This window comes from Panulirus ornatus, chromosome 23 (genome assembly GCF_036320965.1).
Source record: "Panulirus ornatus isolate Po-2019 chromosome 23, ASM3632096v1, whole genome shotgun sequence".
Classification (NCBI taxonomy): Eukaryota; Metazoa; Arthropoda; class Malacostraca; order Decapoda; family Palinuridae; genus Panulirus; species Panulirus ornatus.
In genome coordinates this window covers 22,756,226-22,761,528 of record NC_092246.1, presented here as the reverse complement: position 1 = coordinate 22,761,528, position 5,303 = coordinate 22,756,226, and the positions used below count along the sequence as shown (strand labels likewise).

Genomic DNA, 5,303 nt, shown 5'->3' with positions numbered 1-5,303 from the left:
TTACACAGGGCAGCTGTCATTACGTGACTGGTTCTCCCCTCAATACTCTCACTGTTTTCCAGTTGCACCACAACCTACACACACACACACACACACCTATATATATATATATATATATATATATATATATATATATATATATATATATATATATATATATATATGGTTTAAACGATGCCTCCCACTGTGTCCTTAACAATCACATTCCTCCCTTCCTGAATCAGTAAAAACAACATAAAACTTCATTCAAAGTTTTACATTCCATTCATTCATTCATTCATTACACATAGTGGTAATAAGTCCATGATATTTTTCCAAGATATTCTGAATACATTCCTACAGTCGTTCGTCGTAGTAAATGTAGTTCCCTTCTGCTGTATATCCGGATCATGTATTCTACCCACGAGCTGTGCCTGAAGCCATGATCCTACACGACAGACTACTGTCATGAAATATGTCATGCATGTTATTCTCTGTCACGTACCAGCTTACCTACAGCCCTGCACGCTAGGGCAGCAGGTCCAGGCTAGGGCAGCAGGTCCAGGCTAGGGCTGCAGGTCCAGGCTAGGGCAGGTCCAGGCTAGGGCAGCAGGTCCAGGCTAGGGCTGCAGGTCCAGGCTAGGGCAGCAGGTCCAGGCAAGGGGGTCACACCGCGAGTGACCTTGGGCGAGGCTAGGTCATGGCCAGGACAGCCTCGTTCGTAAGCGGTTCCCGGGTCACAGTTCTCATCACAAAGGTCAAGTTCCCACCTACGGTTGACAAGTACATTAAATTCTCCCCAGTGGGGTCTATAAAATCTCCCAAGTGGGTGTCTAAATTATCTAGAAGTTTGGTAAATTCTCCCCAGTGGGTGTTTAAAGTTTCTCCACTGGGTGTTTAAATTGCCTAAAGTGGGTGAGTAAATTCTACCCAGTGGGGGAGGGGGTATTTTTCCCAGGGGCGTCTAAAACATCTCCAGTGACGTGAGGAAATTTTCTCCAGTGGGTTTGTAAATATTTCCCAGAGGGTGTGTATATATCTCCCTCTAGGTTTCTCAATCTTGCCTAGTGAGTGTGTAATTTTCCCCTCCACTGGGGTTGTACAATTTCCCCAGTGGGTGCGTGAATTTTATCCAGTGGCAGTACACCCTCTTTCACGCAAATGTAAACCTGGAGGCGTGTATGTTTCCCTGATGCGTGCGTATATTTCCTCATGGTATGTAAACTAATGAAGGCATGTAAACTCCCTCATGGGTTCGCAACTATCTACTACAATGTAAACTCCTGATATGGGGTACACCCAGCTCCTATTGCTATGTAAACTCCTCATATGGGGTACAACCTTCCCTTACTGCTTTGTAAACTCCTCGTGTGGGGGTAGAACCTTCCCTTACTGCTATGTAAACTCCACTCTGACCATATGAACATACCATACAGTATGTTTCAATAACCCTCCACTGTGGGAAAGTAAACTTCAGTTAGCTAAGCTGAGCTAAGCCGAGCTAAGCTAAGCTGAAGAAGAAAAAGGGACAACCCCCAGATAATATCACCAACGAAAAGACTACAGAGGAAAGGGGATTTAGCGGCGAGGGTTCGGGTGTACAATATGTAGGTTCGGGTGTACAATATATGGGTTCTGGGGTACAATATGTAGGTCCAGGTGTACAATACATGGGTTCGGGTGTACATATATAGGTTCAGGGTTCAATACGTGGGTTCAGGGACACAATATACGGATTCAGGGGTACAATATATGGGTTTGGGTGTACATTATATGGGTTCGGGTGTACAATATATGGGTTTGGGTGTACAATATATGGGTGTATGTGTGTACAATATGGGTATGTGTGTGGGTGTTGCCTAGTTGAGAGGAACATGTGTATAGATTCTCTCGTTAAGTGTGTCCATGTTGTACTTACTAGACATGAATGGCTACCAATAAAGGATGTGATAATTAACCATGTGTAATAATTAACCATAATTGGGTCTCCTTGCGATTACTCATCAGATGTTCATACATATGTTGCTTGATGTATCAGCTAGTCTCACATTCATTCATCCGTAATGACACAACCGTATGATCGCAATTCATAATTATAATTTTCTTTTAAGATTCACAGAGAAAGTGAGTCTTATCATCTATCATTTCCAATTTGAATTTCGGAAGTGTCCTGTTCGAGGTAAGTTTGCTTATTAGCTTAATTACCCATCTGAGGAAAAATACAAAAACATGAAAACTGCACATAGGCAATATGCTAATGAAACTGAAAATGCCGTAATTGGAATAGTTAATTAAAAAGATTCCCACTAATTGGGATAATTGATGTGAAGTTACATCTAACATATGTTGCTTGGAGTGTGTAACCTTGTCCAACATATGGAGATATATACATGATATATATATTACATGATATACCATATATGAATTAAATGTATGATACATATTATAGATGATATATACATGATATATATATTACATGATTTACCATATATGAATTAAATGTATGATACATATTATAGATGATATATACATGATATATATATTACATGATATACCATATATGAATTATATGTATGATACATATTATAGATGATATATACATGATATATATATTACATGATTTACCATATATGAATTAAATGTATGATACATATTATAGATGATATATACATGATATATATATTACATGATATACCATATATGAATTATATGTATGATACATATTATAGATGATATATATGTATGATACATATTATAGATGATATATAATGTACAAGAAGGAAATATCACAAGTTTCCTCATAACAACAACATCCAGGTTACAGAGAGGGCTGGAAATTCCATCAATAATAATACTGAAAATTCATTTCAATTTATTAAAAAAATTTGAATTTGGAAATCCGACATAAGTCTCCAGACACAGATTTAGCTTCTGTTTTTCATGTTTGATATCGTACAACCCCTTTCATCACTACGACTGTCCTACCTAATCTAAAGTCTACCCCTCTCTTACTCTTCCTCTTCATCTACGTACTCTTTGTTGCACCTCTTCTCTTTTGCCTCTTTATTTATTCCACCATCAAGCCTCTCCCAGACTCCTCGTTTCAGCATCTTCAGCCCCATCTACATCCCTCACATTGCAGCGGGAAACTGCTCTCCATTCCAAAGAAAGATTCTATAAACGTTTTGAAATATTTATGAAGAATTATATAATAAAAGGCCAACTATCACAAAACACTAACTATTCTGGGCATCACCTACGACACACATGACATCCACTCACCACAATACAAACACCAACACAAAATCAACAGACTAAATGCCCCCAGAAGACCAAGTGGAACCAGAGCTGGACAAGAATAGAATCCCAGAGTATCTCATGACAACGATTCATCCATACTAAACTACGCCTCACCCGCCTGGCAGTCCATCCTCTCAGAAGCAAATATATAGCAAAGCTGCAAACCACGCAAGACAGAACGACCAGAACAATCGTTTGGCTGTCAAGTAACTACAAATATTCATCACTTACATAAAGAAACACATATAAAGTCTCACTGGAACCTGCTCAACACTAAGTTCTTCGCACCACTTCTAGACTCTTCATCCAAACCAATCCATATCTGACTACCAAACACACAACCAGGAATACAAACCCTACCCTTGCCTCGCACTTCAGCAACCTACACTCAGAACCCCCCCGCCTCCTTCCCTCCCCTAACACACCACGAACAAATCACATACATGTTGAAATAAACAACCGCCCTCCCAACTCTGTCTTCAAGGCCATCCCACCAGACATACACCCGTCCGAAACCACAGCCCCCAGACATACACGTGTGACACTTTCCGTTCTAATCTCCGGACGTCATCCATCACGACAACACTAGAAACACCGATTCAGCACACGACAAAACCCTTCACGTCCATGATCCATTTATCGTCATGACGACTCTTGAACTCTGATTACTCAGCTGCCAGGCACTCCCCCTACAGCGACACACTCACATCTCTACACTTTCTGACCTGAACTGATCGTACAGTTGTTTTTAGCAACAGCGTACACTGCGTCAAGCCGGTCGCATGTTTGATACATTCAAATCCACAACAGATTAAGCGTCCATTACAGTTCATGTGAGTAATGACGACCTCCACCACAGACTAACGATTGAATATGTACATACAAATCCCTGGAGCACGACGATACGACCTTTGTGCATACGACGGTACGACACGAGCACGACGGTACGACACGTGCACGACGGTACGACCCTTGTACACACGACGGTACGACACGAGCACAACGGTACGACACGTGCACGACGGTACGATCCTTGTACACACGACGGTACGACACGAGCACAACGGTACGACACGTGCACGACGGTACGATCCTTGTACACACGACGGTACGACACGAGCACGGCCGTACGACCGTTGTAAAAGCTGAACATATACGCAAGAACAAAGAACATTTTCACTGTTCACATGGGAAGGATAATATGTAATTACCTGATGGAGATCTGTTCCCATTATGGTGAGGAGGATTAAGAAAAGTTATCCATCGGTCTGCACACTTAACCAACTGAAAATAGATTACAGTATTGTTTACATTTTTTCATTTACACATGCAAGTATCAGAGTACGAAAACTTCTCTTTTGCTCTTAATATTGGAATGGGATAAAATCTTAAAGATTTTCTTCATCTGGTCTTTTGTTATGAAGGATTTACGTCATTTGCTTCAAGAATTTTGTACACAACTCTGCGGCGTAAAAGTTTTTTATTAGGATAATTTTTGATGCAATTCTTGTTGACTTTTTCTACAAATATGTAAATATTCTTTACTTCCAGTCTTTGTTTTTACCTCCTGGGATTCAAATGCCTCTCCTGGAAGCTCCAGAGTGCTGGAAACCCGTGATGGACTGGAATGAACTGGACCAGCGACCGCTAGGCTCACTGAAGCTTCTCTGAACAAGTTTCGGATCATGTCGGTTTCAAAGGATTCGAACCTTTGACTTTTTTTTTTTTTCTCTCACTCCCCGTTCTCTTCACTTGATGTCCATGGGCTTCTTTTCATCACTGTTAGGTGTCGCCCCCCCCCTCCCCTGGGGGCTCCCTGACCGCTGGGGGGGGAGGGAGGTTGGCTGCAGGAGCCTCATGCAACCCTAGGGGGTGAAGGAGGAGCCTCCCTCCCTCAAGGCTCCGAGCGGAGGAGCTGAGCTCTGCTTCTGACAGCGGAAGAAAAAAAAAATAATCCAACTTTGAGATGTCTTGGAACATCTGGTGAAGATTTTTACTTAATGGACTTGCTAAGGAAAGGAAGA

At 41.4% G+C, this 5,303-nt stretch overlaps 1 long non-coding RNA gene across 1 annotated transcript in view; it reads left to right on the top strand.

Annotated features, from left to right (window-relative positions):
- LOC139756917 (uncharacterized) overlaps positions 1-1,936 on the top strand; it is a 6,609-nt gene extending 4,673 nt beyond the window's left edge. The window contains exons 1-2 of the long non-coding RNA XR_011714461.1: positions 1-573; positions 628-1,936. The exon at positions 1-573 is cut by the window's left edge and continues 4,673 nt beyond it. This is a non-coding gene — a long non-coding RNA (uncharacterized lncRNA). The remainder of the gene's footprint in view (positions 574-627) is intronic.
- Positions 1,937-5,303: the final 3,367 nt, after the last annotated feature.